The sequence below is a fragment of the Malus domestica genome, chromosome 17, assembly GCF_042453785.1.
Source record: "Malus domestica chromosome 17, GDT2T_hap1".
In the NCBI taxonomy this organism is placed as follows: domain Eukaryota; kingdom Viridiplantae; phylum Streptophyta; class Magnoliopsida; order Rosales; family Rosaceae; genus Malus; species Malus domestica.
The window spans coordinates 6,088,096-6,105,261 of NC_091677.1; the positions used below are offsets into that span (position 1 = coordinate 6,088,096).

The window sequence follows — 17,166 nt, forward strand, 5'->3', positions numbered from 1 at the left end:
TATAGACTGCAATGGGAATATCCCCTTAGTAACATTGGCCAGTAACTCTTTTGCATTCAAAAGTGGAAGCCGACTCAGTTCATGGCAAAAAATGATCTATTATGGTTAGTAAATTATTGTTTTTTATTTTCTTCTTATATTTTTTCTTTCTAAAAGATAAAACTTGATATAAGTCTAAGTTCGTGGGTCACTATTAGGATTAGTACACTTACTTGAAATTGGTGACCAAGATTATAAATCATCATATTTTTGTTTTCATACCAAAATACCCCTAAGATTATAAATATTTATAAATATGTAAATGCACATAATCCCTTAATAACTTCAACTTTCCCGTTGAAAATATGTTATATCTTCTTCTATAGCTCCCTCGCTTGACACCATTTGCTCATACATAATCTTTACAACACTGCAATGTCATACACAAATTTGTGTATTAGTAGCAATTTCATATGTCCATTAATCAAACCATCAATTTGTCCAGTAAGTGATGGTGTTTCAAAGATAATGTATGAGATTGTAATTGCATTCAAACTCAAGAGTGCAAAATACAATTTGCCCCTTTTTGTTGTATTACAAATTAATTTTACTTTATCTCCTTGTATCTCATTTTTTAATAGATCTATATTAATGCCGGAATAAAATGCTAAACAAAGAATAACATCAAGCAACATGGTCTTAAAAAACAAATCCTAGTCATTTCATATTTAGGAAGTTACATTTGAAAAAGAATAGTACTTGCATTCCCATTAGGGACATGACCTCATTTCTCCACTTGCAAATAACATATCTTTATTGTAGAATTTTCAGAATCGAAATCGTTATATTTCTTAATCTTCACTTGGAAGTCATATTCACAAAAATCATTCAAAATGGAGGTTGTTTGGTCATCCAAATGTATCAAATAAATAAACGGTTTGTCATTGATATGTTGGTACCTACATTGTTTATTTATTTGATATATTTGAATGATGCAACGATCTCCGGTTTGAATGATTTTTATTGTAAGGATGATCTTCAAAAGAAGATTAAGAATTTCAACAATTTTGATTATAAAATTTCTACAATAAAAGTAGTTATTTGCAAGTGTGAAAATGAACTTATACCAATAAGAAATGCAATAGGTGTATGCCTAAATTGTAAACTTGGTTGAGGTGAAAAGAAAAAATTGAGGTAATATTATTTATTATCTGGAAGATAATTAAGTGTGATGTTGTTGTTAATTAAGTTGGTCAAAAAACAACTTACCATTTATTCTTTCTTTAATATCCCCATAGAATCCAGAGCTGTTTAAGAAATTTTTCTATAATCTAACCCCTTTTTTCTTAAAGGTACTGTAGAATGCATAGCTATTTTTTATATATATACAAAATTTATTTACACTAAGGAATGGGGTGAATAAATTAGTTATGAACTAGCTATTTACGAAATTCGAACCTAGAACTGCAAGTGACGAGACGAGGAATACTATTAGGTCATAACACTAAATGACAATCCATAGCTAATTAAAAAAACAACTTACCATTTATTAGTTGGTGAAAAAACAACTTACCATTTATTCTTTCTTTAATATCCCCATAGAATCCAGAGCTGTTTAAGAAATTTTTCTATAATCTAACCCCTTTTTTCTTAAAGGTACTGTAGAATGCATAGCTATAAAGGTATTGTAGAATGCATGGCTATTTTTTATATACATACAAAATTTATTTACACTAAGGATTGGGTAATTAAATTAGTTATGAACTAGCCATCTACGAAATTCGAATCTAGAACTACAAGTGACGAGACAAGGAATATCATTAGGTCATAACACTAAATGACAATAGCTACTTAAAAAAAATTCATTGTTATATATTTGGTTTGAGGGCTGAGTTCTTTGGAAATGTTTAACAATGCTGGAATGTTGAAGTAATCACTCTTAAGAGCTATATGTTTGGTTTGTGACATTGTGTAAAATGTGTAGTAATAAATATTAAAGGCTAATTTGCGATGACGACTCCGGAAACTCAAAGGCATTTTCACTTTGCCCCATGAAGTTTAAATCGTGTCACTTAGCTCATTGAAACTCAAATTTAGTCTCATTTTGTGTTAGGCCATCGAAATTCGTTAACTGTCCGTAAAAAATGTTGGCATGACATACATGAGAACCACTTATGTTGAATTGTAAGCACAGAGTCAAAAAGTAATAAAAAGATCAGTTTTTAAAAAATGTTAGACATTTGATCTAAGGTTGGAAAGGCTCTCACTCCGACAGAGAGCTCAATGGGTACAAACAGGTCGGGTTCGGGTTTAAATTTTTAATCCCATTATGCTAATGAAGCTCAAAGGCCTCTGTCAGACCATAAAGAGAATCAAAGGCATTTCAGTTCCTCAGATATTTTGCATGTCTGGAATTCAATTTGGTTTTTAGTAGGGGTAGGTCCATTGATCCAAATGTGTCTCACTTTAATTAGAAAGATAATGCAAATATGATATGAAAAATGTAATAAAAATAACACATTTATAAGAAAAACAGAAAGGGAAAAAAAAAAACAACGTAATACAGATAGGTGAGTATAACCAAAACCAACACAGTACAAAGAATGACCTATTTATGGTAAATACAGATAGGTGAGTATAACCAAAACCAACACGGTACAAAGAATGACCTATTTATGGTAAATAAAATGTTTATATTTGTCATCAAATTTGGCTTGTAATGCAGGAATGGGTATACTCCGATTCAGAGGACCAGTGGCGAAATTCCAAACATGTTTGGGTAGGCCACATATACATTTGTATCATTCATTGATTTCTTTTATGAGTGTTTTATTAATATTAAATTTTATTTTAATATGACTGTAATTTGTATTTGTTTTTAATGAACCTAGGAACCAATCATATATATCAGATGAAATTGACCCATGAATGGGTTCAGCAGTTTTTACCTCTCATGTGTAAAGCGGGTGAAGAAATTCTGACAATGAGTGAAAGAAGTGTGAGTTATTATAAAAGAAAGAAATTGGAAGCAGCACTGTGTGTGGCAGCAGAACGAGGGCATGTGGAGTACATTACACATTTTCTTAAAGATTCCTTATCTACAATATTGGCAATTAGGAACGAAAAAGGCCAGAGTCTATTCCAAATTGCCGCTGAATCCCGTCACCACAATATTTATAATCTTATAAATGACCTCGATAAATATAAAATACAAGAAATAGTGGGGAATAAAGATCACTTTGGCAATAATATGCTACATGCGGTAGCAAATATTACCCCATTGTCACAAATCAATCACATTCAAGGTGCAGTTTCGCAAATGCAAAGAGAAGTACAATGGTTCAAGGTGACTATTTATCTATCTATGCTTATATATATGAAATTTTGCCTATATTTCTCATTTTCTCCTACTCCTTTACATATTTTTGTTATTTTATTTATTCAATTTCAAAGAAAAAAAAGAGAATGTAGAAATTACTTCTCTTAAAAAATAAAAAATCAAAACAAAAAGTTTGTCGACATGCACAAGCATAACATGAAAGAATTGCAATTAAAAAGGAAAACATTATTATGATTTAACTACGTACTATATTATCATCCTACGTGCTTAACTAATGATTTTGGGTTATGTGGTGTACGTGCTTAACTAATGATTTTGGGTTATGTGGTGTCTCAAACGACAAAAGTCCAAGCATTTATATGAAGAGATAAAGATTTCATAGTCAAATCCATAAATAATTTTGTTGTCAAACATGCAGAATGTGGAGAGCATTGCAGATGTCAAGGATTGTGAATCTGTAAACAATGATAATAAGACACCACGAGAAGTATTTACGGAGAATCACAAAGAAATGTGGAAAGAGGCAAAAAATTCAATGAAGGAAACAGCAAATTCTTGTACAGTTGTAGGTGCTCTTATTATCACCATAATGTTCGCTGCAATATTCACAGTTCCCGGTGGATATGATGGAGATACAGGTCTTCCTATATTCTTAACTAAAAAGGTATTCATAGTATTTATGGTTTCAGACGCAGTCTCACTTTTTTCTTCCACAACTTCGGTTATCATGTTTTTGGGCGTTATCACGTCACGTTATAATGAAGAAGATTTCCACGGATCCTTGCCCACAAAAATGATAATAGGCCTTTTCACCCTCTTTTTATCTATTGCCACCATGATGATTGTCTTTTCTTGTGCCCTTTACATTATGCTTGATGGAAAATCATCGATTGTTATTCCAACCATTTTGCTAGCCAGTGTTCCACTTACCTCGTACCTATGGATGCAATTTCCGTTGCTCGTTGAGTCTTTTCTACTTTTGGACTTGGCAAATTCTAAATTTTCTTATTTTTTAAAGAAATTTCTTATTTTTTTAAGAAATTTGTAAAGAGAAGCCAATGTACGTGCTTTTTATTTGGCCAATTATGTATGCCCTTTCGATTCTAATCCTACATTTGGATGAAGAAATTGTAAATTATTACAAATTGTAAAATGACAGAATTTAAATTGTCATCAAATAAAATCTCGTCAATTGCAAATGTTATTGTTTGGAGATTATGTACGTGGAATTTCAAAAGGACAAATTATAATCATGATTTATTTTGTTTCTTTGCAGTTCAACATTAAACTCTATCATTGAAAACAATATAAGACAAAGAAAGTGAAAACCATATATGGCAAAAGAAAGTGAAACAAGAAAAATATGAAATATATAAAACCCAAAATTTATAGCACCAAATAAGGGTTTTTTATTAGCACCTCACATATTGTTGAATATATCCCACATAAATATGTAGTGTTAAAAAACCTCTCACATATTTGTTTAATCCTTATTGTTATTTTCGTTTGACTTTTTCATTTGACCACCATAAATATAGAGTAATGTGTAAGAAGCTAAAAATTATGGGTGAAAATAGAAAATATTGCCTACTTTTGAGGAGTAGGCATCAATTGTCTAAACCATTGAAGTTAATTTTGACCTACATGACTCATCAAAATATGTTTGCCTATTCAATTGCCTACACTATTAGAGATGCTCTTGCTGAAAAGAAGAAAATCAAACCGGACGTATGCATGACGGGAGGAGCAAAGAACACTCCGCTTATCAAATGTGTTCATAAAGGTTGTAATTATATGTATATCATATGTTTCATACATCTATCACCAGTTTCACGTGGATTATAATTTTATAGTTATTTTATTTTATTTATTAAATTCGGGGATGGTGAGCAATTTTTGTATTTTTATATGTTTTTGGAGTTTTCAGACTTGACTCGTGGACGTTGGAATGAGCCGACAAGTGATTTCCTTCGTGAAGTAGTTGAAGTTGAGTTTCGTTGTCTCGCCCGTTGGATTTCTCTACAGCATTGGCTGGATGTGTTTTCGCTTTGAGCGATGAGTTATATGATCTTGTCAACCAATGATAAATTTACGTGGTATCATTCCTCTGCGATGACTTTATGTGGCCTCGTTATTTGGCAATGACTTGTTGTAGTCACTGATACAAATATGTTGCATCTATCGTTTTGTGGTATGGGTGGCGCCTCGCTGTTTGACGATGACTTGTGGTCACTAATAGAAATCTGTTGCATCTATCGTTTTGCGTAGTATAGTGGCGTGTGTAGTTTTGGTACACGTGGTATGGGTGGCGCCTCGTGTTGCATCTAATATGGTTCCCTTGTCTGAGAAAATTCACACTAGATCATTTTTCTTGTTACTAGAGCATTGTCCCCAATCAGCACCTTTGTATTAGTTTGCAATGTTAAATAAAAGGATAACGATATGGATACTAAATTTATAAACCAAATGATGTGTCACACATATGACATGAACACATTAATCAACACTTAAGTAATAATTCAATCATCAACATCCACATCAGTTGGTTCACAAAATTTGGTTTAGAAGTTTGTTCTCCCTAGCATTACTCTAAGTGAAATATCAACCTATCGTTTCTTGTTAAAAAGAATTTGTAAAAAGAGAAAAGATAAAGAGTACAAGTAGATCAAAAAAGGAAATATAAAGAAAATGAATGATAAAGAAAATGAAATGTTGAGATTAAAATAAAAGATCTAAATAATTGTGGAAATCAAAGCTAACGGCTGAAACACTCGTAAATTGAATGATACATAGCATTGAAGCCTTACCTGATTTTATACTTTTGCTTTGGTCCTTTTCTTTTGTAAAAATGATATTCTTACTTATCTTAGTGGTTGTTCAAATTTCTCATCTCACGTCACAATGAGATTCTTTCGAGTTTCTATAAATTTCTCTCCACTTCTCTCACTTGATTTCATTCTCTCTTTTCATCTTTGTAACCATTTTGGAGACTTATATTTTAAAAATTGTTTACATTTTGGATTGCAGGTTCTTCCTTGTCAAATTGGGACTTTGGTTTGTTTTTGTTCCTGGATCTTGTTGATTGCCTTACTTTCGAAATATATACACACATACTATGATTTATTCTCTTGTTAGTGTCGTTTTTTTTTTTTTTTTTTTTGTGTGTGTCAATAGTTAGGTGGGGTTCTGAGGAGAAAAGGGAGCCTTGAATTTGGATGAGGAGGGCCACATGGGTGCTTGATTTCCACTAGACCTATAAACGGGTCAGATTTATTAGGTTTGAGTCGGATTCAATCCGATCCGTTAATTGAATTTGGATGAGGAGGGCCACAAGGGTGCTTGATTTCCACTAGACCTGTAAACGAGTCAGATTTATTAGGTTTGAGTCGGATTCAATCCGATCCGTTAAGTTAACGGGTCATCCGAACCTGACCCGTTAAGCTAACTGGTCACCCGTTTCACCCGTTAATAATAATAATAATTATTATTATTTTTTTACATAGATTTTATTTTTTGTTGTTAAGACTTTACTGAAATTACTAAAGTATCCTCAACTAACAAGTGCTAACGGGTTGACCCAAAATGACTCGTTATTTAACGGGTTCACCCGTTAGCAACCCGACCCATTAAGCATCCGTCCAAATACTAATATTAACGGATCGGGTCCAAACTATCAGGTCTAATTTCCACTATAGCACTTGCCCTCCTCAAGTGGTGTTAGACAGCTGACTTTGTTTCATTTTTTTTCTTTCACATATGCTCTATTAACATAAAATCTCTCGTTGAATAAATGAGCAGGTTGAATATGACTGCTACAGTTGTTTCTACAGTTCTTAACCGTGAAAACTATAAGGATTGGAGTTTTCGGATGAAGACTTACTTTTTGGCCGAAGATCTTTGGGACGTCGTCGAAGGCACCGTTAAGGAAGGAAAATAACAAAAGGCTTGGAAGAAGGATGCCAAGGCCTTATATGCAATCCAGATTTCTTGCGGAGATGATACTTATCCATTAATCAAGGACAGAACCACGGCCGAAGAAGCATGGCTTTCTTTGTCATGGAGGTTGAAGCGATATGAACCAACAGATGAAGGACGATATAAATATGGTACGTACATACAAAAAAAAGTTGATGAGAAATATTTTGTAATTATTTTTCACACGTAAGCATAGGCATTTGTACATAGGAAGGGAAAAGAAAAAGAAAATTAAGAATTTAATGATATATCAAAATTTTCATTTTCAGCATGCGGGTCACTTGGCGAAATGTATCCAGACAGGTCAAAGTCGGCATTAGAAGAAGATCTCAGTGTCACTGGAGGTATCCTCACAAATTAATACTTTTTGTACATAATTCTATTTAATAGTAATGATGACCGTTTAGATTCATTATCGGTGATATTAATTAGGAGTGGAATCTCCCTCTTATATATTATATATTATTATTATTATATTTTCCGTAGAATATCCTATTTGTTTATTTCAAGAGGAATTTTATTAATTAATTATTTTTATGCAAGTATGGGAAATTTAGCAACTAACAAACATAGCATGCAGGACATGATGAGTGCGATGAGAGCGTTGAGACTCTTGAGAGCAATGCCAACCATATCCAAAAAACTTTCGTGGAATATGTGTGGTCTAATGATTGGGATAATGCGATCAACTTTCTTCGCCAACATCCCCAACTAGGAATTGCAAAGCTCAATGGAATGGTACAGCTCTTCAAAACGCAGTCAGGAAGAGGTGCAGCGTGCGCATTATACAACAGTTGGTGGAGTTAACGGGAATGGAACACTTGGAAATACGAGACACTGATGGTTATACGGCTTTTTATTATTTGATATGTTTGTTTCCAGAAAGGGTTGAAGTAGCTGAATGCATGGCTAAAAAGAACCCCAATTCACTTACTATTTTACCTTGTTCGGATCTACTTCTGCTGACCCAAGGGCAGACAAAAGGGGAAATAATGGCTCGCTATCTCTATTTCCTCACTCCACCCGAAAGGATACAAGATATACTAGTTACTGATGCCGTTGAATTTATTTCTTACGGTTTCCAAAGATTTGGTACAACTTTTCCCCGTCTGATTTAATATTTTTGTTACAAATTTTGTCTATATACGTTTACAATGTTTTCTTTTCATACTTTTATTATATATAGATATTGGGTGGGATTTGATTCAACGTTATCCAAAATTAGTCATAGCTACAAACATCGACGGAAATATCCCCCTAGGAACATTGGCGAGTAACTGTTTTGCATTCAAAAGCGGAAGCCCGCTCAATTTATAGGAAAAATTGGTCTATTATGGTTAGTACATAATTGCTTTTCGTTTTCTCATTGTATTTTCTTTCTTTCTAAAAGATAAAACTTATGTGAAATTGGTCCAATGTCTAGAAAGTACACATCATCATATTTTTATTTTTGTAACAATATTAATATACCACTAAGATTATAAATATGTATATGCACATATTTATAATCTGCACATAATTCATTAATTATAGGATTACTAGTAGAACGAATTCCTTAATTATAGGAGTCGAACTAATCCCTTAATAACTTCAACTCCCCTGTAGAAAAATATGGTCTCTCTGTCTTCTTCTTCATATTTCCCTTAATAATTTTGTGCTCATGTTTCTGTTTCCACAACAAAAATTGTCTTTTACTGTTTTTTCACTTCCCTCACCCGCATGTCATCTCCACGTTCTCTCTTCTCCCATTTTCTCTCCCTCAAAAATAAAAACAACTTAATCATGCATGAGACCCACTTATGCTGAACTGTAGGCAAAGGGGACCAAAAAATAATAAAAAGATTAGTTTTTGAAAAATGTTAGACATTTGATCTAAGTTTGGAAAGGCTCTCACTCCGACAGAGAGCTTAATGGGTACAACGGGTTGGGTTTGGGCTTAAATTTTTAAACTCATTATGCTAGTGGAGTTTAACGAGTTTGACATGATACAACTCATTAAAATAGAGGGTTCACACAAACACAACTTAACATAAAAATCTTGGTTGAGAAGAATATTTCATTGAATTAATGATTGAGCTTGTATTCTTATCTTGATAGGTATATGCATAAAACCTCTTCCTCCCATAAACAAGGAAAAACATGAAAGTGCGCAGAGTGATCAAAGGCATCATCTCATTTCCTCAGGTAATTTAAATGTCTGCAATCGAATTTGGTTTATGTTAATGCCATGCCAATGCAACTACAAAAATATATGAACATATTTATTCCATATTTCCTAGAGTTGTATTCATGATATCAGTAGATCGATAGAATGTTAGGTAGAGTCATGCAATGCAATTCAAGTATGGTCACATTGAATTAGCAAAATTCTTAAACCACAAAACATAAACAAAATGGGCAGATTATAGTACCCTTTAAAACCGAAACAGAATAAGGGTTTTCTCGGATTTCACCTTTATTTCACCCACAACCTTCCATTCTTCTTGGACAACCTTGATTCACCTTCCTCCTCCCCAATCTTCCACATGCATACACAAAATGGAATTAAAGTTTTGATTTTGGAAAAACACTTACATTGGAGAGGACAACCCATGACAAGTGGATCATTTTTACGGTCGAGCTCCAATTCTGGCAGGTTTGGTCGGAAATCCCATGGTCACCGTTTCTTAGGGTTTGAAAAAAGGACGGGAAGAGGATTGTGAATGTATAATTTGACGGTAGTTGATGACCGGTGGACGGCGGCGCTGTTTGTCTTTACTGGGTTACTGAAGCAGCGTGAAAGGGAAGAGGGAGTAAGGTATGGGAGGGAGGAGAGATAGAGAGAGAAAGTGATAAAAAGAAAAAGGAAAGGAAGGGAAATAAAAAATAATGGTAATGAAACTGAAAGCATAAGGTAAAATTCAACTAATATTGAAAAATAAGTATATATCCTTCAGCTAATGGAAAAATAACTGATAGGAGGGAAATGGTGTTAGTTGCAAATAAAATGTTTTTTTTTTTTCATCAAATTTGACTTGTAATGTAGGAATGGGTTTATTCTGAATACTAGTAGCAAATCCCAAACACTTTTGGTGGACCACCTACACATTCATATTGTTAAATGATTTTTTTATGATAGTGTTATTAATAGTCAATATTATTTTTAAATATTATTTTAATGAACCTAGGTATCAATCGTATATATTATATAAAAATTGGTGCATGAGCGGGTCCAACAGTTTCTCCCTCTTATGTGTAAAGCAGCGGAAAGGTATATGAGGTATTATCGATGTGAGAAATTGAAGGAAGCACTGTGCGTGGCAGAAGAACAAGGGCATGAGGAGTATATTACTCATTTTCTTATATATTCCTCATGTCCCGTACTTGAAGTTAGGAATGAAAAAAATCAGAGTCTATTCCAAATTGCCGCTGAATGTCGTCACTACAATGTTTATGATATTTTATGTAAGTTTCTCTGAAAACTAGATAAAGATGGCCTTGATCAATTCAAATATGGCCTTCATGAACCCAATGGACTAAAGGTATCGTTTGGTATGCAGACGGGACGGGACGAGACGGAACGAAATGGGACGGGACAAGACAGGACGGAACGGAGAGGGAGCAAAGATGCTCTCGGATGGAAACAAGGAGGAAGAAGAAGGAGACGGAGAGGTTATAATTTTGTGTTCCACAGATGTGGAACGAGTCGTTCCAGGGGGTGAGGCGGAACGAAAATTCACCTAAAATTCGTCCCATGGAACAGCACGTCCCACCCATTTTAGGCGCACTAAACGTGGGATGGAACGCCTCGTCCCACTTCGTTCCGTCCCGTCCCACATACCAAACGGTACCAAAGGGAATAGTGGGCCATTTTACAGTTCTCTGAAAGTTAGAGGTAGTTTTGTTATTATCCGAAGGCTTGGGACAAAACTGTGATTTTAGAATTGTTTTTGGGGCAGATGCTTGCTACTTTTCCAGCAAGGTAGCATGTATATAATTGAGAAGTTTTTTAGGACCCAAATAACAAAAAAAAAAAAAGTTTTAAGGGTCCAACTGAGATAAGGTGATGTTAATCCGACCTTGAATCTGCAAGAAAGTAAAGAACACAAGATGTATCGTGGTTCACCCCAATGTTTGGACTACGTCCACACTGATATTGTATTTCTCTGAGATGATTGTGAGGGAGAGAGATAGAGAGCCTCTGTAATGAGAGTGAGGCTTTGAGAGGGTGAGGGTCAGGCCTAAGAATTAGCCTCTCCTAATAAGGAGAGTGAGGGGTCTTTTTATAGAATAAGGGCTCCTCACTTATTACATATGATGTAGAACAAATGGCGGAATGGATCGAGGAGGAGATGGAATGTCGGAAGACAAAAGGGCGCAATCATAAAAGGGGTATTAATTTCCCATAAAAGTGGCTTGAGCCACTTTTCGCAGAAACGTGTTAAAATAATTCTCCCACAAAGGTGTCTCGAGCCATCTTTTGCAGAAAGTCATCGAAATAGCAGTCTACTAATAAATAGAGTCTTTTGGGGTTTCAAGGGCTTTATTATATGTCAGTTATTTTCATTTTAATTCCTTAAGTCTTTTGAGTTTCCAAAAAGGTTGTAAAAGGCTTATTTAAAGCCATGGCTTTGTAATCATTTGGACATCTTTTATCAATTAATCAAATTATCCTTTGGGATTTCTATCAACTGGTGGACTCCAGTAAACTTTGTTCTACAAGGGATTACGCTGGTAACCCTTTCATTGCTTCGTGCTGCGTCAATTGGTACCAGAGCGGGTTTCTCCCGTCTTGGCATCGTTGATTATCCTATCTATCCATGGGTGATCGTGATCGTGAACCTGCCCCTATCACTCGAGCAGACTTGGATGCTCAAGCTGAACAGATTACAAACTTGACTACTCAAATTGGAGAACTTCGTGAGATGTTGGTCCAAGCCATCGGTCCAAATAATCATAGAGCTACTGGAGTCAATAATCTACGAGTTCCTAGGCTCCGTGTTCAAGACAGCGAATCGGAGTCCGAAGAAGAAGATGTGGAACCACATGCAGCTAACAATCCAAACCATCAAAATCGCAACAACTTTGATGACTTTCGGATTAAGGCCGACATTCCAACTTTTGCAGGAAACCTTAAAATCGAAGATTTCCTAGACTGGCTAGTTGAAGTTGAAAGATTCTTTGATGTCATGGAGGTTCCCGAGACAAAGATGGTGAAGATGGTGGCCTTCCGTCTCAAAGCAACTGCCGCTGTTTGGTGGGATCAATTACAAAATACTCGGCAGAGGTAAGGAAAGAATCGAATTCGCACTTGGAGAAAAATGAAGCAACTCTTGATGGATCGTTTCTTACCTGCGGATTATGAACAGCTTTTGTATCATATGTACATCAGCTGCGTCCAAGGCAATAGAAATGTGACTGATTATACAGATGATTTCATGAGACTTGCGGAGCGAAACAATCTGATGGAGACAGAAAATCAAAGGGTTGCAAGGTTCGTGAATGGATTGAAACCCTCAATTCAAGAAAAGATTGGGCTGCAAAATCTGTGGAGCTTGCAAGAGGCCATTAACATGGCCTTGAAGGCGGAGATAATAGAGAAAGAAAGGCGATAAACCTCTTTCCGGAGGAACGTGACGGAGCATTTTGAAAACCCTGTTGTCTCGTCCACCGACAAAGGGAAATCTGTGCCACAAAGTTCGGGAGAATTGAAACCTTCAAGTCTTTCTTCTCGAGCAGCAAATAAAGGGAGTAGCAGAACTTTTAACAAGGGGCAGAATAGAAACCAACCTCCAAGGGAGAATCCGTACGCCAAGCCTATGGGAGACATTTGTTATCGATGCAACAAAATCGGGCATTGATCTAACGTTTGTCCTAAACGGAGACAAGCCAATTTGTTGGAGGCTGAAGGGGACCAAGAAAAAGTTGGTGATGATGACTATGAAGGCGTTGAATTCACAACTGAAGAAGGAATGGATCGCCTTGCTTTGGTGTTGCAGTGAGTTCTTTTAACACCAAAAGAGGATGGGCAACGACACTGCATTTTTCGTTCTCTTTGCTCCATCAACATCAAAGTTTGCGAAGTGATTGTAGACAATGGAAGTTGTGAAAATTTTGTGGCCAAGAAAGTGGTGGAGCGTTTACAGCTACCAACGGAGCCTCATGTCACCCTATACTCACTTGGATGGGTGAAGAAAAGACCTTCCGTCTATGTCACAGAAACTTGTCGTGTCCCACTTTCCATTGGTAAGCATTACTGTGATGAAGTACTTTGCAATGTTATTGATATGGATGCTTGTCGTATACTATTAGGGAGACCGTGGCAGTTTGATGTGGATTCGACATTGAAGGGTCGAGATAATGTGGTGATATTTACTTGGAATAATCGGAAGATTGCGATGGCTCCTGTTTCGCCCTCTGAAGTACCAAAAGCAAAGAATACTAGTTTCCTCACTCTAATTAGTGATAAGCAGGAGATTGAATGGGCCATAAAAGAAGCAGATTCTTTCTTTCCGATCGTGATGAAGGGACTATTGACAGAAAACAAAGAACAGGAACAAATCTCTTCAGAAGTGCAGCAATTATTGGAGGAATTTCATGAACTCATTTCTGACGAGTTACCTAACGAGCTTCCTCCCATGAGGAACATCCAACATCAAATTGATTTGGTACCTTGTGCTAGCCTACCAAATCTTCCCCATTATCGAATGAGCCCTGCAAAAAATGAGATTTTAAGGGAACAAATTGAAGACTTGCTGCGAAAGGGGTTTATCCGAGAAAGTATGAGCCCTTGTGCAGTACCTACCCTATTGGTTCCAAAGAAAGACAAGGAAAAGAAAAAGGCATGGCGTATGTGTGTAGACAGTCGAGCTATTAACCGAATCACCATCAAATACAGATTTCCAATACCTCGGTTAGATGACATGCTAGATGTGCTTGAAGGTTCGAAATTATTTTCAAAAATTGACCTTCGCAATGGCTACCATCAAATTCGAATCAGGCCTGGAGATGAGTGGAAAACGGCGTTCAAGAGCAAGGATGGACTGTTCGAGTGGTTAGTGATGCCATTTGGATTGTCTAATGCATCGAGTACCTTCATGAGGCTTATGAATCAGATTTTTCGTCCGTTTATTGGTCTCTTTGTTGTGGTTTACTTTGATGACATCTTAATCTATAGCAAGACTAGAGAAGAACACATGATGCATTTGAGACACGTTTTGGGTGTTTTGAAAGAAAATAAATTGTATATGAATCTCAAGAAATGCATATTTTGTACAATTAAATTGCTATTTCTAGGATTTGTGGTTGGTGAAAATGGTATTCAGGTGGATGATGAGAAGACCAAGGCCATCCGAGATTGGCCAACTCCGAAGTCCGTCTCCGACGTGAGGAGTTTCCATGGCTTGGCTACTTTTTATCGGAGATTTGTGCGGCATTTCAGCACCATCACTGCACCCATTACAGAATGTTTGAAGAAAGGCAAGTTACGTTGGGGAGATGAACAAGAACAAAGCTTTGTTTTGATCAAAGAGAAGCTTTGTACTACTCCGGTGTTAGCTCTTCCAAATTTTGAGAAAGTATTCGAAGTCGAATGTGATGCAAGTGGAGTGGGAGTGGGTGCTGTCATTTCCCAAGAGAAGAGACCTATAGCTTTTTTCTCTGAAAAGCTAAGTGAAGCCCGTAAAAAATGGAGCACTTATGATCAGGAGTTTTATGCGGTGATTCAAGCTTTAAAACAATGGGAACATTATCTCATTCAGAAAGAATTTGTGTTATTCACGGATCATCAAGCCTTGAAGTTTATTAACAATCAGAAGCATGTTAATAAAATGCATATCAGATGGGTAACGTTCTTGCAAAAATTTCCATTTGTTATTAAGCACAAATCTGGAGCTCAAAACCGTGTTGCCGATGCCTTGAGTAGACGAGCATCATTGCTGATCACTTTTTCCCAAGAAGTTGTGGGTTTCGAGTGCTTAAAGGAGTTGTATACAACCGATGATGATTTTCAGGAAATATGGAGGAAATGCATCAATCATGAACCTATGGCAGATTACTCTATCAACGAAGGTTTTCTGTTCAAAGGTAACCAATTATGTGTTCCTATCTCTTCCTTGCGGGAAAAGCTTATTCGAGATTTGCATGGAGGAGGATTAAGTGATCATCTTGGTCGTGACAAGACGATAGCAAGTTTGGAAGAAAGGTACTTTTGGCCACAATTGAAACCGGATGTTGGAGCCATTGTGAGGAAGTGTTACACTTGTCAGGTTTCAAAGGGGCAAGTCCAAAATACGGGTCTTTACATGCCTTTACCTGTTCCTAACGATATTTGGGAGGACATTGCTATGGATTTTGTGCTTAGACTACCCTGAACACCAAGGGGAATGGATTCAGTTTTTGTGGTGGTTGACAGGTTCTCCAAGATGGCTCATTTCATTGCTTGCAGAAAAACCGCTGATGCATCAAACATAGCCAAACTGTTTTTCAGGGAGGTTGTTCGATTGCATGGGGTACCTAAGTCCATCACTTCTGATCGAGACAACAAGTTCTTGAGTCATTTCTGGATTACATTATGGATAATGTTTGGGACTACTTTGAATCAAAGTACTACTGCACATCCCCAAACTGATGGACAAATAGAGGTCACAAATAGGACTCTTGGTAACATGATTCGAAGCATTTGCGGAGAAAAAACAAAACAATGGGACTATGCCTTACCTCAGATGGAGTTTTCTTATAATAGTGCTGTGCATCGTGCTACTGGTAAGTCACCATTTTCCATTGTTTACACTGCCACTCTTCATCATGTGGTGGATTTGGTGAAGCTACCTAGGGGACATGGACTTAGCATTGCTGCAAAAAATATGGCTGAAGATGTGGTGGCAATTCGTGATGAGGTCAAGCAACGGCTTGAACAAACCAATGTTAAGTATAAGGAAGCAGTGGACAAACATCGGCGGGTGAAAGTGTTTAAGGAAGGAGATTCTGTCATGGTGTTCTTGAGAAGAGAACGATTCCCTGTTGGAACTTATAGCAAGTTAAAGCCACGGAAGTATGGTCCATTCAAAGTTATCAAGCGAATTAATGACAATGCCTATGTTATTGATTTGCCGGAGTCTATGGGAATTTCCAATACTTTCAACGTTACTGATTTGTATACCTTCTGTTTGTACCATACTTGACCAATCCCGAAACTACTGAGCACTGGTCAACGTTATATCGTCAAGGACCCAGAAGAGCTTCCCTTCAACCAGAAGGCCAATCACAATGCGACACGTGTCGACATCAGAAGCCAATCACAACGCAACACGTGTCAACATTAGAAGCCAATCACAACACGACACGTGTCAATGTTAGAACAAAACTAGAAACTCTCTTCTATAAATAGGGATCATTCTCCCACAATAATCTCTAATGTCATTTTGTACTAAACTATTCACTAGAACTCACAAAATGAGAGCTTGAACCTATGTATTTGTGTAAACCCTTCACAATTAATGAGAACTCCTCTACTCCGTGGACGTAGCCGATCTGGGTGAACCACGTACATCTTGTGTTTGCTTCCCTGTCCCTATTCATTTACGTACTTATCTTCACTAGTGATCGAAGCAACCAAGCGAAGGTCGCAAACCTGACACTTTCTGTTGTACCAAAGTCCTCGCTGATTTTGTGCATCAACATTTAGCGCCGTCTGTGGGAAACGACACTTATTCCCACTCTCTTCAGCTTTGTCAAGCTGGTTTCCACCGCTCGTACACTTTCTTTTGGCCAAACATCTATCTCCAACATGGGGAGTGAAAGAAGCCATAGCACACAGAATGACACCTCCATTGGACCTAGTATGAAGCAACGAAAGCAGGAAGGAAATAGAGTTACTCTTCAAGCTAAAGTCG

The 17,166-nt window shown here is 36.5% G+C and overlaps 1 protein-coding gene across 1 annotated transcript in view; it reads left to right on the forward strand.

The window, feature by feature from the left end:
- The window catches only part of LOC103454437 (uncharacterized), a 67,222-nt gene extending 62,742 nt beyond the window's left edge, over window positions 1–4,480 (forward strand). The window contains exon 8 of the mRNA XM_070816919.1: window positions 3,738–4,480. The gene's annotated coding sequence lies outside the window, so the exon portion shown is untranslated. The remainder of the gene's footprint in view (window positions 1–3,737) is intronic.
- Window positions 4,481–17,166: the final 12,686 nt, after the last annotated feature.